The sequence below is a fragment of the Lissotriton vulgaris genome, chromosome 1_1, assembly GCF_964263255.1.
Source record: "Lissotriton vulgaris chromosome 1_1, aLisVul1.2, whole genome shotgun sequence".
Classification (NCBI taxonomy): domain Eukaryota; kingdom Metazoa; phylum Chordata; class Amphibia; order Caudata; family Salamandridae; genus Lissotriton; species Lissotriton vulgaris.
This window is the reverse complement of record NC_141685.1, coordinates 1,023,996,572-1,024,015,924: the sequence shown is the minus strand read 5'-3', so window position 1 is coordinate 1,024,015,924 and position 19,353 is coordinate 1,023,996,572.

The window sequence follows — 19,353 nt, the reverse complement described above, 5'->3', positions numbered from 1 at the left end:
ACAGTGTGAACAAGGGCGAGTTGGCCCGAAACGCGTAGCTGTTCTCTGTGAAATAAACTTACCATCTGGCTGTACCTGGCAGGTCCGTCTCCTTCGTTGCTGGCGTGGTGCGCTAAGCGGAACTGTAAGGAGCTGATTCTCATATATATATATATATAGCTGGACATTTCACTCGTACAAAACCATTGAAATTCCCCTGTTATAGTTATAGTTATATATACATATATATATATATACACACCCACACACACACACACACACACACACACACACACACACACACATATATATATATATATATATATATATATATATATATATATATATATATATATATATATATATATATATATATATATATATATATATATATATATATATATATATATATATATATATCAGCACACTCCTGGTAACGAACGCTCGTGATTTCAGCAGAAAATACCAGAGCCGGGGCCCAAATGGTGTTCAAAGTGCTGTATTTATTGGCACACGGAAAAAACAAACCCTACGCGTTTCGAAGCCTGGGCTTCTTGCTCACGGGCCCAGGCCCAGGCTTCGAAACGTGTAGGGGTTGTTTTTTCCGTGTGCCAATAAATACAGCACTTTGAACATCATTTGGGCCCCGGCTCTGGTATTTTCTGCTGAAATCACTAGCGTTCGTTACCAGGAGTGTGCTGATTCAAAGGGGGTGGCGATCCCGCCGGGAAGCCCTCTGCTGAAAGAGGCTGGAGCACGCCAAACCAGTGTGTGTTATATATATATATATATATATATATATATATATATATATATATATATATATATATATATATATATATATATATATATATATATATATATACATGTATATCTATATATATATTCACTGAAAAAACCATAGGTTATAGACCATATATAGTTAGGAATTAGCATTTACAAAACCTTAATTTACTCGCACAAAACCATGGAAATTCGCATATATAGTTAGTTGCAATAACTATATATCGCGCACCCGCAATCCACTGCTGATGATGTCACATATTACATCATTCATGACATGGTCAGTGACATCACTGATGACATCACTGATGACATCATCCAGTGACTGTAAGTTTCTGTAAAGTTAAAATATGTCTTACATATTGAAGAATGAGTGGATGTATAAGTGTCTGGATGAAGGATTTAGTAGGTGCATGACTGACTGTATGAGTAAATGATTAAATGTGTCTCACTGAGTGCATGGGTTACTGACTAAACTGTCTGAATGTGTGCATCAGTATGTCTGTTGTTGTGTAAGATGCTGCATGTGTTGACCAGTAGCTATATGAGTAACTATATGGGTTATTGATTGGTTGCCCAAGTATTTGTATGGGAGACTGAGTGTGTGTGTGGGTGGCTGGGAGGTGTGCGACTCTGTGCATAGATGTGTGATTAGTTGATTCACTATATGTATGGGTTCAAAAGTGCATGTGGAAACAGCTGTATGGGGGGTTGACTGTCTGCATGAGTGTATTGGTGATTGAATGGATTTCTCAGTGCTACATGTCAAAGTAAGTACATATGTAAAACACAGTACATGTGAGAATTGACATATATAAATAACTGTGCATAAGAGCCAGCGAATGTGTGAGTGGCTGTATGGATCATTGTGAACTTGTATCAGGGATTGTATAAGAGAGTAAATATGTGTTAGTATATGTTTGAATAAGTAAGGTGTGTATAACTGTATAGTTGAGGAAATGGAGGAGTGATTGATTCTTTTCATGACTGACTAGATGTATGAGTAACTCCATGGATGAGTGACAATCTGTGAGTGTCTGTTTACACTGATTGTATCTAAGGTTATATTAGAGTCTGAAGAGGTTCATCGTATTATCACATGAATGATATTATCAGTGATGTGATCAGTAATGTCAAATGAGATGTCATCAGTGATGTCATCAGTGATGTCATTTGAGATGTCATCAGTGATGTCATTTGAGATGTCATCAGTGATGTCATTTGAGATGTCATCAGTGATGTCATCAGTGATGTCACTGACCATGTCATGAATGATGTAATATGTGACATCATCAGCAGTGGATTGCGGGTGCGCGATATATAGTTATTGCAACTAACTATATATGCGAATTTCTATGGTTTTGTGCGAGTAAAGTAAGGTTTTGTAAATGCTAATTCCTAACTATATATGGTCTATAACCTATGGTTTTTTCAGTGAATTTCAATGTTTTTTTAATAGCAAATTTGAAAATCTTTAAAATGTCAAGTACGTGGTAGGTAAAAACATTTTCGTGTCTATGCACGCTGATGTGCTTTGAACGCTGCCCCCCCCCTTTTTTCTTTTAGGAGTATTCTCTCTTTGCAGATAGTGAAGGGTAGGTAACGCAGGCCTTTGCCCCCGTTGTAATCCGTCGTGCCTGCTTCTCTCTCCATTTGATTGATTGTTATCCAAGCATTTACTGTTTTAGAATTGGATCTCTTTGCTTCATTCTCTAATAACAAACAAGCACAGAGTCGCAATACTCTGTTTAGTCTTTGCAGATAGTGAAAAATCGTTTTAAAAAACAAAAGGAATCGAGCAAAATCAGTAGGCCACTAATGGGATCTCTTTTTGACCTCGCTAAAATAGAAACATTAGGAACAACCCCTCATGAGAAATACGAAACTAGTGAGATGAACTGAGATCGACGCCATGATGGCTGCAAGACAGCTCGGCTCCGCCACCCACCCCGCCCAAATTCTATAAGTTCCGGTGAGCCCCAACGTGAACAGGTAGAGAAGAACTTGCCCTCCCCTCTTTGACTGAAGGTTCTTGTAGCCTGTCCCTTCTGTTGTCATTTAACAGAACTTTTTGGACTACTGAAAGGGGTTGTGTTCCGACCGCTGGTTGGTGGAGACATTTTGACTATATTCTGGACCTGCGTTGTCACGTAATGCGTCATATGACGTGCCGCGTTAGCGCACCCGGAAGTACTCCGGTGTGCAAGGCGCAGCTTCCCGGAAGCGATCCAGAGTGCGGCGCGCAGCGTATGCATAACAGGTCATGTGACTTGTTAATAAAACTTTTCATTGGTTCATTTTACTTTTGTTATTCTAATGATGAAAGGCTTGGTCATAATAACGCTTTTCATTGCTTTCGAACATTTTTTTTTCTTAAACATATATGTTATAATGTTCCAGGCAAATGTATTTTCCCGGGAACTTTACAACTGTCCTGCAAGTAAATTATTCCTATTTCGAGAAAAAGGGTGTTTCTTCGTCCCATGAGGGAGCCGTTGAGCAAAAGAGGCTCGGCCTGCTGTCTTAGTCGCCGATAGGCCTGAATATCAGATTCTTATCGATCACTTTATGTTGCAGGAGTAGAAAACACAACAGCCCTTGACCATTTATCTTTACTGCGTTCCTGCGTATTATACCTTTTAACCGTCATGTAATTGGACTGCTTTATTTCACTTGCCTTTTACTGATTCGAAAACAGTGGCTATTATTCAAAACTTTTCCAATGTAAGTACTACTACCATGTTTTGTTTTAAAAACCTTCATTGTGAAAATGTCAGTATACAAATACGGGCCTATAACCACGTGGGCCGGCCACGGAGCAAACTGGAATCGTATATGATGAGGGGACATTTACACTGTAGAACAACGTAACGGGCGACCCATTAGGTTGCAAGAACTAAGGTGTCTAACATTTGCGGAATCGGTGGACGTACATTTTATAATTAAAGTACGACAGGGCCAGTTACAATAAAATTATCTAGATATACATTTGCGGGCAAGTACCATGGGTGACGTTAAATCGAACTTTCAATAGTACAGTAATCAATAACACATCAGAACTTAATATCAATAGGGATGTTCAAATGTTCAATCAGTACTCGTCCCCGCCCGCCATGTGCTTTAAAACTGCATACGTATCTCGTGATATCAAGGTTGGGCAACCAGTACACAACAAGGAGTTACGAGTCCCATTTATACCGGCGCCATTTTGGGCGAGGCCGGACAGGTCCAGGATATAGTCAAAATGTCTCCACCAACCAGCGACTATGATGATGTTCATAAGCTCTATTGATTAGAATAACACTCCTCTCTCCACATGAAATTAATTTGCCGCAAGTTAAACATGTCATTTTCATTTGTCCAAAGTTCTTCTGAAGATTTAGAACCGTTTCCCTTGCCTCTGATTCTGTCACTGCCACTTCATTGGTGGATGTACTGGCAGGTCGGGGATTATCCACCAAATCAAACTGCAGATGAGATGCCTTCACCTGGGGAGGCGGAAGAGGTCCGTTTATGCCGCCTCCCCCCCCCCTCCCCCGGGCACCCCACGCCGTCTTTCGGCGCAGCATTGTAGGATGGCCACACCAGTGGGGCAACTTGCTGGACACCACCTCGGTGCCATCCGGATCTCGGCGCGTTCGAGTCACTGTACCGCAAGAGCGGGAGAAACTCAGCTGGACACGCCGTCTTTCGGCGCAGCATTGTAGGATGGCCACACCAGTGCGGCAACTTGCTGGACACCACCTCGGTGCCATCCGGATCTCGGCGCGTTCGAGTCACTGTACTGCAAGAGCGGGAGAAACTCAGCTGGACACGCCGTCTTTCGGCGCAGCATTGTAGGATGGCCACACCAGTGCGGCAACTTGCTGGTCACCACCTCGGTGCCATCCGGATCTCGGCGCGTTGTGCTGCCTTCGGCCTACTGTAGCAGCAAGTGCGGGCGCAACTCGGCTGGACGGCGTGTGAAACGCTAAGGGGCGCCGCACTGCAGATGAGGTGCCTCCACCTGGGGAGGCGGAAGAGGGCCGTTCGCGCCGCCTCCCCCCGGGCACCCCACGCCGTCTTTCGGCGCAGCATTGTAGGATGGCCACACCAGTGCAACTTGCTGGACACCAACTCGGTGCCATCCGGATCTCGGCGCGTTGTGCTGCCTTCGGCCTATTCGCACATCGGTCCGCTACTGACGCCGCCTCATGGGCCAACGGATTTTGTACGCTTTTTATAGCCCAAAGCCGCATAACAGGTCATGTGACTTGTTTATAAAACTTTTCATTGGTTCATTTTACTTTTGGTTTCCTAATGATGGAAGGCTTGATCATATGACCTAAAAATAACACTTTTCATTGGATTAAAACATTTTTTTTCCCCAAACGATGAAAGACCCACCTTTTTTTTTCTCACTCGGCAATCAAAAAAGGTTCCGTTAGATGAGGGGACAGGCAACAAGAACCATCACTCAAAAAAGGGGAGGGCAAGTTCTTCCCTACCGGGTCACGTTGGGGCTCCACCGGAACTCATCGAATTGATAGTCTACAGTGTTTCTGGATGTTTCAGACTGAAGCTGGCGTCAGCATGAGAGCACCACCATCTCGTAGCTCCGTCGTGGCCATTCCGCAAGCAATCATGGCAGCCGCTCCCCACCGGAAGCCTGCGGGAGTTGGGGGCCCCCAAGACTTTTGTAGAATCTTCAAGGCTGAGGGGACGCTTTCGAGAATGGAGCCCAAGCCCTAGCAGACAAGCGTCCGAGTTCCAAGGTGTCCCAGGGCCATTTTAGTGGACCAGGCCCAAATCCGAAGAGCCGGCCGCCATTTTAAGAGTCCTGTGGCAGCCGCCTATCGCTGCACCGCAAGAGTGGGCGCAACTCAACTACATGGTGAGCGAGACGCTGTAGCCGCAAGAGCGGGCGATAAACAGCTGAATTGCGGATGAGGCACAGTGTAGCAAAAGCGTGCGGAATGGCAACTGAAACGGTAAAGGGGCGCCCCACTACAGCAGACGAGCCTCCACCTGGGGAGGCCCGTTCACGCCGCCTCCCCCCCCCCCCGGGGCGCCCCACGCCGTTTTTCGGAGCAGCATTGTAGGATACCAAAACCAGTGCGGCAACTTACTGGACATCACCTGGGTGCCATCCACATCTCAGCGCGTTCTGCTGCCTTGGGACTATTCGCACAACAGACCGCTACCGACGAGGCCTCCCCCCCCCCCCCGGGGCGCCCCACGCCGTTTTTCGGAGCAGCATTGTAGGATACCAAAACCAGTGCGGCACCCAGGTGACATCACCTGGGTGCCGTCCAGAACTCAGCACGTTGTGCTGCCTTGGGACTATTCGCACAAAAGACAGCTACTGACCATTGTTGCGTCTGTTTTAAAACATTTTTTTAAATGTGTTTACTGTTTTTGTTGCGTTGTATATATTTATATGTTATTAAAGTTTTATAATCCTACTACTTTGTTGGAGTGCTATATATTTTTAATGTGACACATAATTGTAAAAACTTTGATGTACAAAGAGGCATCCCTGGAATCTTCCACTTCAGGCTCGGTCCAACACACCCTAACAGTGAGAATCCCCTCCCCAATCACAATACAGGATGGTTATCAGATAGTAGGAACGCGTGTGGTGTGACGGATCTCATCGGGTGGGGGCCTTGATCTACTGTAACTCCTTTGAAGAGGGGTGATTCTTTACAGTTGAGGCCATAAACTACATCTGCAGGGCTACGTGATAGCCTGGGACCGGCCTGGACAATTAAACACAAAGGAAGAGGAATGTCAGAGGGTGCGGTAGTGAATAGGGTGAAAGGGTGGTGTCGGGCGGGCACAGGGTGTGATTCTCAGGGAAGAGCAGCGCAGATGGGGGAGGTTTATGGCCCATGCATAAGACAGAGAGCGGGGGTGACCAGTGCGTGGGGGAGATGCTTGCGAGGGTGGGGAGCCATGCTGAAGATCGGCGGCGTGCAGAGAGTAGGTCTGGTCAAGGCATCTAAAATGGCTGCCGTGCACGACAAAAGTGTGGCATTGGAAAAAAAGCAAGATGACGCAGACAATGTTTATCAATATGAATTAATTTATAACAATTATTTTTAACAATATATTTACTCGCAGTGTCAAAATGGCGGTCAACACTTCCTGATTTCCTTCGAATCGAACGTTAACAGACGTCACGATCGGCGGCGTGCAGAGAGTGGGTCTGGTCAAGGCATCTAAAGTGGCTGCTGTGCACGACAAAAGTGTGGCATTGGAAAAAAAGCAAGATGGCGCAGACAATGTTTATCAATACGGATTAATTTATAACAATTATTTTTAACAATAGATTTACTCGCAGTGTCAAAATGGCGGTCAACACTTCCTGATTTCCTTCGAATCAAACGTTAACAGACGTCACGCAGCCAAAAAAAAAAAAAACGCTCACGAGCAGCCGCTGGAAGACAAGTATCAACATATATGAGCCTCGTCAGCCACCCTCAGAAAACATAGGGGGTCAAGATACGTCTCCCGTACCCCCTTATACCCATTTCTCACATTGTTTTTCCTCCATCTTGTAATTTAATTAAATCGAAACACAAAATGGCGAATTCCCGTTTCGCGTCCCGGTTCACTACCCGGTTCGCGAACCGGAAAGCGCTTCTACCGCAAAAAATCAATATTTTTTTATTTGCCCCACGGGACCCTTTAATAACCCCAACATCATTCCTAGGGGGTCAAGAAGGGTCTACCTTTCCCCCTTTCATTAAATTCCCCCTTCGTTTTTCTCCTCCTCTTGTCTCTCGATCCTACCGAGAGACAAGATGGCGGCCGCTCCGGACTGTTCAGAATGTTGACAGACACTGGAGAGCCAATCAGCTTCGCTACGCAAAGTTCCGTTACGCGAAAAGTCGCGAACCGGTGCGCTATCCGGGACGCTGTCACAGATATATCTGTTTTTTAAAACGTTAATTTCTCAAAATCCACTGGAGCACATATATTGAGACCCAGCAAAGGCACATCGGGCGAACAGTCCCTACAATTTTGCCAAGTTTCGTGCAAATCCATTCAGCCGTTCGAGCTAAAGGTGAGGCCAAACGCCCTATGAAAAACTCAATTTTAAAAACGTGTTTTGGGACCCCCCTTTTTTCTCGGCCCCCCCCTTGATGAAACCCCCCCAAATTTTCAGGGGCTGCTCAGAAACAAAATGTGCCATTTTCCTGAAAATTTCAGCCGATTCCGTCCACAAACGCCAAAGTTATTAGACATAGAATTTTCAAAAGTTCCATAGAGAAAAAATCCTAACTATATATACCTACTGGCGACCGCCAGTAGGTAATATATATACATACATCCGAAAAGCAAAAGTTTGCCACTTGTAAGGACGCCCTCACACAGGGTAATTCTCTAAGGTAAGTGATGGCAAGATAACCAAGCTCCAAGCCTTCAAACATAAATGTGTGGCTCAACGCGTTTCAAACCTTTGTTCTTTCTCAAGAGCATTGCTAACAAAAACACAGCAACTGTAATGTTGAACACCTTCACGCTTTATTCATTTTCTTGCCTCCATGGGCATGGTTTTTTGCCTCGATGAGCATGCTGGTTATTGCAGTGTTCACATTAAAAAGTAAAGTCCAAGTGGATGCTGCTGTATTTAAAAATCACAAATAAATCATTCCCCAGTGTGTTGATGAAAGCTGGTGCTTTAGTGTGATTGCCAGTTTCATGAACACCTAGGCCCCCATTAGGATGGCGGGCGGACTTTGCCCGCCCACTATCCTCCCGGTACAAAGGACCGCCTGCCATAAGGACGGGGGTCCCGTGGGGAGAATTAAGATTCAACCACCACAGTGGCGGGCGCATCCTGTATTTTTACCATTGCTGCTTTCAGCACCGCCCGCCGCAATGGTAAAAATACATGATGTGCATTTCAAAGCACAATGTGACAGGCACTGCACGGTGCCTGCCAAGTTGTACTTAGAAATGCAGGGCGGTACCATAGGTACCCCCCATGTGCACCCCCCACCGCCCCCAGAGTCACTGGGGGCCCGCAGCGGGCCCCCAGAGCAGACTCTGCATGCCTTCCCTTGGCGGCATTGCCGCCACAGAAAGGCATTGGTAAATGCCTGTTGTAATATGGCTGGCGGTGTCTGATAGACACCACCACCATACGAACCCTTTGTGACCGGTGTGGAAAAGTGGCAGACGGTCTTTCCATCTGCTGTGGACCCCCCAGCCATGCTAATATGGCGGGGGTCATTCCGGCATGGACGGCGGGCGGATCGCCCCCGCCAGGCTGGCGGTGGCTACCGCTGGCCTCGCGGGGGCGATCCGCCCGCAATCCTAAAGGGCCCTTACTCTTTTGCCCTTTGTCCTTTGTTTAGTACTCAGTCTTCTGAGCACCAAGGATTCGCCTTCCAGCGGCAGTTCATCCTCGCAGAGCAGCTTAAATCCATCCGTAAAGTTTGCCACTTGTAAGGACGACCTCACGCATGGTAATTCTCTAAGGTAAGTGATGGCAACACAACCAAGCTCCAAGCCTTCAATTAATAATCCGTGGCTCAACGCGCTTCAAACTTTCGTTTTTTCTCTAGAGCCTTGCTAACAAAAACACAGCAACTGCAATGTTGAACACCTTCACGCTTTATTCATCTTCTCGCCTCCATGGGCGTGGTGTTTTACCTCGATGAGCATTCTGGTAATTGCAGTGTTCACATGAAAAAGTAAAGTTCAAGTGGATGCTGCTGTATTAAAAAATCACAAATACATCATTCCCCAGCAGGTTGATGAAAGCTGGTGCTTTAGCGTGATTGACAATTTCATGAACACTTACTCTTGAGCCCTTTGTCCTTTGTTTAGTGCTCAGTCCTCCGAGCGACAAGGATCCGCTTTTCAGCGGCGGTTCGTCCTCGCGACCTAACAAAGCCACTTAAATCCATCCGAAAAGTTTGCCATTTGTAAGGACGCCCTCACGCAGGGTAATTCTCTAAGGTAAGTGATGGCAACACAACCAAGCTCCCAGCCTTCAATCATGAATCTGTGGATCAATGCGTTTCAAACTTTTGTTCTTTCTCAAGAGCCTTGCTAACATAAAACACAGCAATTGTAATGTTAAACACCTTCATGCTTTATTCATTTTCCCACCTCCATGGGCGTGGTTTTTTCCTCGAAGAGCATTCTGCATATATACATATATATGCAAATTTTGAATCCCCACAGCGCTACTTCACTGGAAACAGGAAACGACTCCACTTCGTGCTGTTCAAATATTTTTTATTATTGATAGTATGGCAGGATGACACATTCCACCCACTTCTCGGGGCTTGCTCACATACATATATATATATATGTTTTTCAAAGTAGTAAATTAAAAGCAATTACAAAATGAAATTTATAAAATGTATAAACACACATACACATATATATGTGTGTGTGTTTACATAAGCATATATTTAAATATATATTGTGTTAAGAATTAGTGGAATTTATGCAATATACATTATATTAATGTTAGTGTTATATTTATGAGTTTACTATATATATATATATATATATATATATATATGTATATATATATATATATATATATATATATATATATATATATATATATATATATATATATATATATATAGATATATAGATATATATATATCCACTCCAATCCCACTCAAAGAATGGGGCCGACACATGCTCCGAAGTAAAGGTAACATGTATTTGCTTCTTTCAGGCCAAGGTTTCAAGTCCGGTCAATTAAGGTGAAACGCTGGGCAGACGCGTTTCAGCCTGTCAGCTTTCCTCAGTGCCCATTTCACAATAAATGATATTGCACCTGCGGGGCTCAATTTAAAGATGTAGTCATCGTGTGTTCATTGGTGCAACCAGTGTTGCCCGCCCTCCACTACCTCCAGCCGTACCAATTCCGATATATATATATATATATATATATATATATATATATATATATATATATATATATATATATATATATATATATATATATATATGTATTTATAAAAATTATATTTTTGTATGTTTTTGATGATATTAGTGCTAAACGAAAATGTATTCCTGATATTTTTGTACTTAATATTAAAAGTATAGGGACACAATATTTTTGTCAAACAATATTGTTTACCTAGATATTGTGTCAGTGATTCCTAAACCTCCATTGCTCAGTTGTTTCCAACGCACTGTATTATTTTTAACCATGTGTAAAAGATTGTTGGCAGACCATGATGGGGGATTCATTTTATGAATAAGTGAATATTACCTAAAACATCATGTTTATACATGCAATCATGGGCTTTGCCATATGGCTGACTTTTCATGTTTAGGAAAGCAGGCAGTGTTTGTTCAGTGTGTCCACTGCGATCTATGACAGGCTGTGAAGTATGCGAACTCCAGAAAATATTTATGAAAAGTAATCTCTCTTTTCCCAACTTTTATGGCCTTCCAATGTGCAGAGATTTGTCTTAGGTTTCTCAAAGTTTGGGGAAAGTAGTTGACGCTGGCAGCACCGAATGCTTTACAACAAATATGCTTACTGAAAACTGCAGACCCACACTTGCTTTTCAACAACTTTTCTACCTCATCTCAGTTTGGCTGCTGTCTGTAGACAAAAGGCTACACTCGCATATTTATTAGATCTTGTTTAGACACTATTCTAGACCTTTTGTTTTGTAACAGTTGGCTTAGAGGGTGCCCATTGCTTAGCATTGTTTGGCTTCATTGTCACTCTCAATTGTTTGCTTCTTATTGGTCTGGTGCCCTAAGCTTCCTTCCTCTTCGTGTGTTTGTCCCTCTCCTGGAGCATGGTAGCATTACTTATGTTCTTCCACTGCTCACTTTTTTGTGTTTAAGCACTCTACCAGAGTGTGTCTTTTTCAGCTGGCTCCCTTGTGTATTTCTCTCACCCTCCTTGGTCTGTGTTGGCTGCCTCCACCCGTCATCCCTCCCTTTCTTGCTTGTGTTGCTTGCCCCCACCCACCCTCACTTCATCCCTTGCATATGTTGCCTGCCTCCATTGCACTTGTCGCTTGTTCCTAAATCGATCCATCGCCCTCTTTGTAGCTGCTGCTTGCCCCCACTCACCCTCTGTGTCGCCCTCCCTCTTGCAAGCAATCAAAAAAGCGATCTGACATGGTCAGCTCTGGCTGCGTCCAAGCACTTTTGGTTAAGCCACGCTGTACATCAGCCTCATAGTTAGACACAATGACGAAACATTGACAAAGCCAATAGCTCCCATCTTGTAAGTGAGATCTATTGGCTTTGCCAATGCTTGTTCTTTGTGAATCTGTAAAGTCATTCAACGCCTTGTCAAGGATAGTAAACACTAAATATATCACATTACAATAAAATGCAATGTAAATTGCCAAATTGGGCAACACACTTCAGGTAGTCTCTTCAAATTTCAAAAAAGTGTATTTTTCTTTTTTTTAACATGCTGAAGCGTTTCACTTTAGTGGGTTATATCACTTCATTGATTGGCTTTTGTTGAAAGCTGACTAGAAACATGCAAGTCTTCCCCCTTACAACAATGGCCTTTGTGAACTAAGAGGCATGTCAGTTGTCATGTGCACCCAATATGGGGCCCAGATTCTTATACAGAGAGCAACATTATAATTTATTAAATCGAATTCAAGAGGTTTCTGTACAGCACATATCTTAAAGGTTGTCACTTGTGGATAAACTCTGCTGTTTTGTTTTTGCACAGAACAACAAAATGGAGACAACCTACTATCGCAATAGATCATGATACATGAGCAGTCTCTTCCCGCGAAGGATCGACAGCGCCATTTCATGCTTTTCCAAAAAAATAAGGAAACAAAACCAGGTGAACGACCCCAAAGTTCACACTCATGCATTTCGTCCTTAGCCAGCCACCAACCCCTACCACTCCGTATACCATGGAAGGAATAGTCCCTAGTGGGATATCCTCCTCGCGACAACTCTAGTACCTGGATCCCTTCTACTATGTATGGATTCCCCTCTGTGGGTGTCAAATGGAGCACCTTGAGGTCTTTGGGACAGGTCAGTTCATTGAACTCGGAGGAAAGCAATTTATGGGACTCAAAGTCCTCATTCTGCGATGCAGAGTGTTAGTTTCTCCATTCTTAGTTTTTGCCAAGTCTCGTGGACCCATGCTGTGTGTGGGGGTCTTGGCCTCTTCCACAGAGGGAAAGAATCGTCTGACCTGCAGCTCCCAGTGCTGGGCGATTTGACTACCCCTGAGACTTTAATAAATATATGATGGGATTGGGCAGTGGAAGCAGGATATATGCAGGAAATCAAGGGAGCTGTGTTCCCACGTGTGTATCGATGCCATCAAGGGCCCTTTCCCAATAGTGATGTAATTGTGGGCGGGTCCATAATAGGTGGGGAAGCAGCATGCCTGTGGCCAACATAGCACACTATGGGCGGGGCACCATTCATAGTCGGTCTGGGGTGAGATGCCAGTGTGTCACTATCTTGGTAGCAGTTTCTATGGTGGCCTCATGATGTGCAGTGTGTTGCACGCAGTAGTACACATCCTCCTGTTCCTTCTGCAAAGGGGTTCCCTATTTCCACCTCTCACCGCAGCTGTCCCGGGGTTTTCTCTTTTGGGAGGGAGGGTGGTTGTAAGGAGGGTTCTGTTATAATGCGGTTATCCCTGTTTTTTCAGAAAGATCCCTTCTTCGAAGAGTTGCTCTGTCTGTTGAGCCAGACTGATGGGGGGTGCATAAATCAGTGTCAGATCTGTATGTACTGGAGGCACTCCATAGTTCCATTATTGGCGCAGGAAGATCCCCACCCGCACCAAAGTAGAAAAGGCATGCATAAATAAATACACAACACAACTTTTATGTTTGGAGAAAATATGGCTGCAGGTTTCACCAGGATGGGGAAGGCCGTCAGGTTCTGATTCAGTCACCGTATCCCCTCACCGCCAGTGTGACTTCGTGTGGTGGGAGAAAAGTAGAGGCCACGGGGCTTATTTACATGCCCCTTGCGCCACCCGCACGTCACTTTTCCCATGTTAAAAATCACGTAAAAGTGGCTCAAGAGGCTTGTAAATAAGCCCCAATGTATCCTGTGAATTCATGGAAGGGACTTTCCATACTTGCGCGGTCCCATTCCATCATTTAGGGGAGTAATACTGTGCAAGGTTGAGCACTCGGACATCAGCCTATATATCAGGGCGTGGTGTATACGTGGACGCTTACCTCCCCTGACAAATTAATTAGGTTCCATTTGAAGCATTTTCAGAGTACCAGGGCGGGGGAGGGTGGGGATGGGGGTTCTTGCTAGTGGGAGGGTCTGAAAATAGGAACAGCGCCCTAGGAAGATAGTTATTTTCAAGGCTGCTATTCGACCGAGCCATGATCATGTATAATGTATCCACTGGGTGAGAACAGTTTTTACCTGACAAAGTAGGAGGCAGTAAATGGTCATCACAGGATCGATAGAGAAGGGGGCAATCTGTACCGTAGATAGGTTATATATAGTGGAGGTAGCCCAGGTTTGTGAGTATTGGGCTGCCAATTATGTTTGATGGGGAGGTGTAACGGTAAGGTTGAAACCCTTGGATTTCTGTATATTGAAGCCCAATGCTTACCAAAAGTGCTGAGTTTGTATGAGAGAGCGGGCTAAGATAGTAGGGGGTCAACCAGAGCTACTATCATCCGCATATGGGCTAAAAGTGCAGGTGTCCCCACCGAAGCAGATCCACTGATCAGCTGCTCATTCTTGGCTCACTGTCCCACAGGCTCCATATAGAGCGCAAATAACAGTGGGGATGGCACACATTCCTGCTGCGTTCTGTTGTGTATGTTCAAGGGGTTCGATGTAACACCGTTCACTCGTGCTGCGGCTCTGGGGTCCTTTAAATGCTTTGCATCCATCGGCAGAGCCTGTCCCCAAAGACAAAATGTCTTATAGTCGCAATGAGGTAGGGCCAGTGAACCCTATCAAACATCTTTCTGAAGTTGAGAGCCAGGAGCAATGCTTCGCGCCTATATTGCTAAGTCTTATCTACAATATATGTAGCATTCTTTTAGTTTGGTCAGGGTCTACCAGTACAGGGATTCATTCGAGCTGCCAGCATGCTGGCAAAGAGTTCAGCATCCACGTTTATCAATTAAATAGGTCTGTAGAAGTTATACTGATGCTTATCGTTCCCAGATTTAGGTGTGACTGTTATGGAGGCTTCCAGCATGGATCGCACGAGGGTCCCCGTGTCTGCGATGGAGCTAAAGAGTTAGTGAGAATAGGGGCTAGGGTGTGTTAAAACGTCTTACAAAAGGTAGAACAGGTGGGAAAAGCCATTAGGACCAGGGGATTTAAGAGTTTGAGGCATACTATAGATGAGTTCCTAAGTCCAAATGGGTTTGTCAAGATTCTGAGCCTGCTGTGGGGGGAGTTCAATCACCTGGACACCCACAAGTATGTTAAGATATTGTTGTCCTGCAGGCCTAGGATGGTGTAAACGGCTTTATGAATGTCTTCAAAGACTGCTGCCATTCAGTCATCTCCAGTGACCTCAGTTCCAATAAAGAGAGAGAAGAGCATTTGTTCTGTCAGTATTTCTTTTGGCACTCGGCCTGTGGGCTAAAAATCTACCATGTTTACATTTTCTGCCTTAAGTCAAGTGATTTAAGTTGTGCGTGTGCTGCATCTAACTTGCCCCAGATCCTCGATGCCCTAGTCTGTTTACATATAGCTTTGAGTTATTTCACCTGCCCTTCTAGTTCTAAGCTTTTTTTCTTTTCACAGTTTTAGCTATCAGTTCCCCTCTGACTACTGTTTTCAGTGTTTCCCATATGGTAGCTATCAAGACCTCCTCTGTGTTATTATCATTCATGTAATTAGTGATAGTGTCTGTGATCGCCTTGACATTTTCCAGCTGGTGGAGCACTCCATCACGCAGCCTCCTTGGAAGTATAATTTGCTGGACTGTCTCCACCCTTAGGGAAAGGAGAAGTAGGGCATGATGGGACAAAGACATAGGCTTAGGGGAGACCTCATGGGCCAAGGTCCTAAGGGCCAATGTACTCAGGAAATAGTCGATACGAACAAATGTTTTATGGGCTGCAGAGTAGTATGTGTGTCCCTTGTGTCTGGGTGTCTATGTTTCAACAGATCTTCGTACTCCCCCTTCTTTAACCATACCAGTCCCCATGATGAAATGGCCCCAATATGTCCGAAGTGCTGTCCGATCTATTGAGGCCATCATTCAGCATTAAATTATGGTCTCCCTCTATTAGAACTGCTAGGTATGGTGACCCAAGAGTCTCCAGGACTGATCATTCCAAGAACTTTTCATGGTTCTCATTCGGTGCATAAATATTTGCAATAGTGAGTGGATGTCGCTCGATCTGGATGTGGTAGATCAGGGACCTTCCTTTTATCTCAGCTACGTTTCCCTTTACCACTCCTCGGAAGCTCCCTGAGAAAAGAATAGCCACCACTTCTTTTTCTCCGAGCTAAATGAAAAGTATGGCTCTGGATAGTGCTGAGATTTCGGTCTGTGCCAATCTCGTGCAACGAGGTGCGTCTCCTGGAGGAAGCAAATGCCGCCTCCTTTCTTTTCTAAGTAGGATAATACCGCTACCCTCATAATCATAACAGGATTGTTAAGGCCTCTTACGTTGAGGCTGATTATTTTAACATTAATGGTATCTATGTGGGGACATCATCGGATGCCAAGGAGGCCCAACCGATGGAGGCAAGTTTGGTAATACTGGATAATGTGTACAGGCAGACATTCAGGGGAGGGGACCTGGGCAAGGTCGCAAGGGTTTGGGGAACATCTAGTTCCAGCGGTGTGAGTACTTTCATTATGACAACACCAAGGACAGGGACAAGAAAAGAGTTAAGGAGATCTGTACCTGTAGGAATCTGTATAATAAATCCAAAAGGCAATCCCTAGACTGAGGGCAGGCAAAGAGTCATTGTTCATCAGTCAAGAGAACCCCAACTCACGCCCCCTATGCTTGTGGAACAGGGCTGCAAGCTGGGGATGCTGCCTGCTGAATACAATACAAATGCATGTCTCAGCTTCAGTCTGAATCATGGTGGCCAGTCTCCATGGTGAGTCTGTCTAGGATCTCCTGCCATTCCTCAGCGATGGTTTCCTGATCAGAAAGTAGGACATTAGGAGATCTTGTGACCTCCTGCTACTGGAGCAGACTTCCCTCGCAGCCTTGCAGGATCTTTTCGGTGATTCCCAAGAGGTGCTCTCTGCCACACTGAGGAGCTGGCGAGCTTTTGCCAAGTTTTTGATTTGTTGAGGCTTGTACTCCCAGCAGAAGAAGATGAGGTCCCAGCCATAAGTTATGCCTTTGTTTGTGAGGTGCTCTGTAATAGGCTTAAGCTCTATGAGCTTCTTTAAGGTCAGCATGGAAAGGCCCTGGTAGAGTGTGAGTTTATGACCTTGAAACAGTAGAGGTTGAGTATCTCGAACCCGCTGGTTTATAGTCTCTTTGATTTGGACATCGTGAACTCATGTACAGATGTCCAGTGATCGCCTGTTGTTCATACCTGAGTGGCCCACCCTATGAACTTGGTTCAATTGAATATTGTCCTTCATGTCGGGGCCAAGAGGAAGAGGGCCTGCATGTAGCATACCCTGTCCTCTCCCCCATTGGCAGGAGGCATGCCAAGTCCGGTGCTCTCCGGTAGGCAGATGAACCGGCGAGCTTCTGCCCATTTTTTGATTTGGTGCAACTTGCCTTCCCAGCAGAAGATGATGCAGGAAGGGTAGCCCGAGCTATAAGTTATGTCTTTGTTTTTGAGATTCTCCTTAATAGGTTTAAGCACTCTGCGCCACTGTAAGGTCAGCATGGAAAGGTCCGGGTAGCGTGTGAGTAGAAGGACTTGGAATAGGAGAGGTTGAGCAGATTGAGCCCTCCGTAGTAGAGTCTCTTTGATTTGGATTTCATGGACACACGGAAGGATGCCCAGCCAGCATCTGTTGTTCACACCCAATTTTGTTGACACCCGAGCACACCCTATTAATTCAGTTCAATTGAACTGTGTCCTTCATAGCGGGAGCCTGGATTTGGTGGACGAGTGCCTTGCCGTAGCTCGCTATGTCCCTTTCTCCCATGGTGGGAGACACCCTAAGTATGCAAATGTTGATCCTGTTGGAGTGATTTTCTTGGTCTTCGGCGTGGGCTTGTAGGGCAGCCTACAGTTCTTGGAGGCATAAGACTTCTTGCTGCAGCTGTTCCACTTCTTTGCCTCTCATGGTTTTCAATGTCCTTAAGCGTGGAACCTCTATCGCCAAACACCTCTAGATCTAGATGAACTCTCACAGATCTAGTAGGAGCTTGTGTTTAATTTTTTGGAGTTCTTCACTGATGAAATCAGAATGAGCCTCCATGGCAGCCGGAGAGGGATGCAGTGTTGTCTCCCCTGTCCTTCACAGAGGGGCACCCTGAGGTATACTGTCCTTCCTTACGGGTTCTGTTGGTCGAGCATGTGAGCATATCCCTTAAGTTGTGGTCTTTTTTGCCTTTAGACATTACTATGCTTGGAGCACTGGGCTATTGAAACAATACTAAACTGTGCCTTCATTGTTGGGACTAAGGGGCCAGGGGTCAGGAGTTGTACAGAGATGTTGCTTTGTTTCATGACCATCATAGCTGTGTTAAGGGCATCCTTGGCAGTATGACTCTGGCACCCAGTCTACACATACACCGTGGTGCCTTATTATGTGGCCCGCTATATGAAGTAGGCACAGGCTCTGTATGTCTGTATCCCAGATAAAGGATGGGTGGGCTTTCTCTTGCCACTTTATGTGTGCTCTTTCTGTGTCTGGGCACTACATTCTGTTGTGTGCATCGATTGCCTTGCATGTCTTGACTCTGTGTAGGCAGTTGTCTGCTGTCTCTGTTGGCTGGTAGGATGTCTCGAGTGCAGTGGTCAGCGGTGCCGGCAGCACAGGCGTCAGATTTCTGGTCAGAGGCAGCCTGACCCACTGCGTGCTCCGTCTACACTCAAGGAAGGCACCCTGCCTCGCTGGACCGAGCAGGCTGCCTTGTGGCGGTCCTCAGGGCCTAATGGGACCACTAAAGGAATGCCCTCATTCGCACCCACAGGCCTACCGCTCTGTGACTCTCCTTGTGGCTACCATGGTCGGGTGAGGCCGCGCTTATCTCAACAGGCAGCTACGCAGGCCCTACAGGCCTTGAGGATGAGTCCTGCAGGGGAACAGCGTTTACAACGCAACTTTTACCACGCAGTACCTTTACCACGCAACTTTTACAACGCAAGTCGTTACAACGACTTGCACTGGGGGGCGCTATAGGATAGGGAATAGTTTCATTTACTATCCAAAACCTTCCCTACTATCCACAGGGACTGGAGTTGGAATAGTAAATTAAACTATTCACTATCAAGCGCCCCCCAACGCAAGTCGTTGGAACGACTTGCGTTGTAAAACCTGCGTGGTAAAGGCATGCGCTGTAAAAGCATGCGTAGTAACAACATACATCCAGTCCTGCAGTGCAGGGGGCCTTCACACCTCAGTTAGAGCATTTCGGTCCCCCGTGCTCCTTGCCATTATGGTGTTATTTTCGGCCGGAGGGTGGTGGGGCAGAAGAGGCATCTTAGGCGGTCACCATCTTGGCCACACCGCAAATC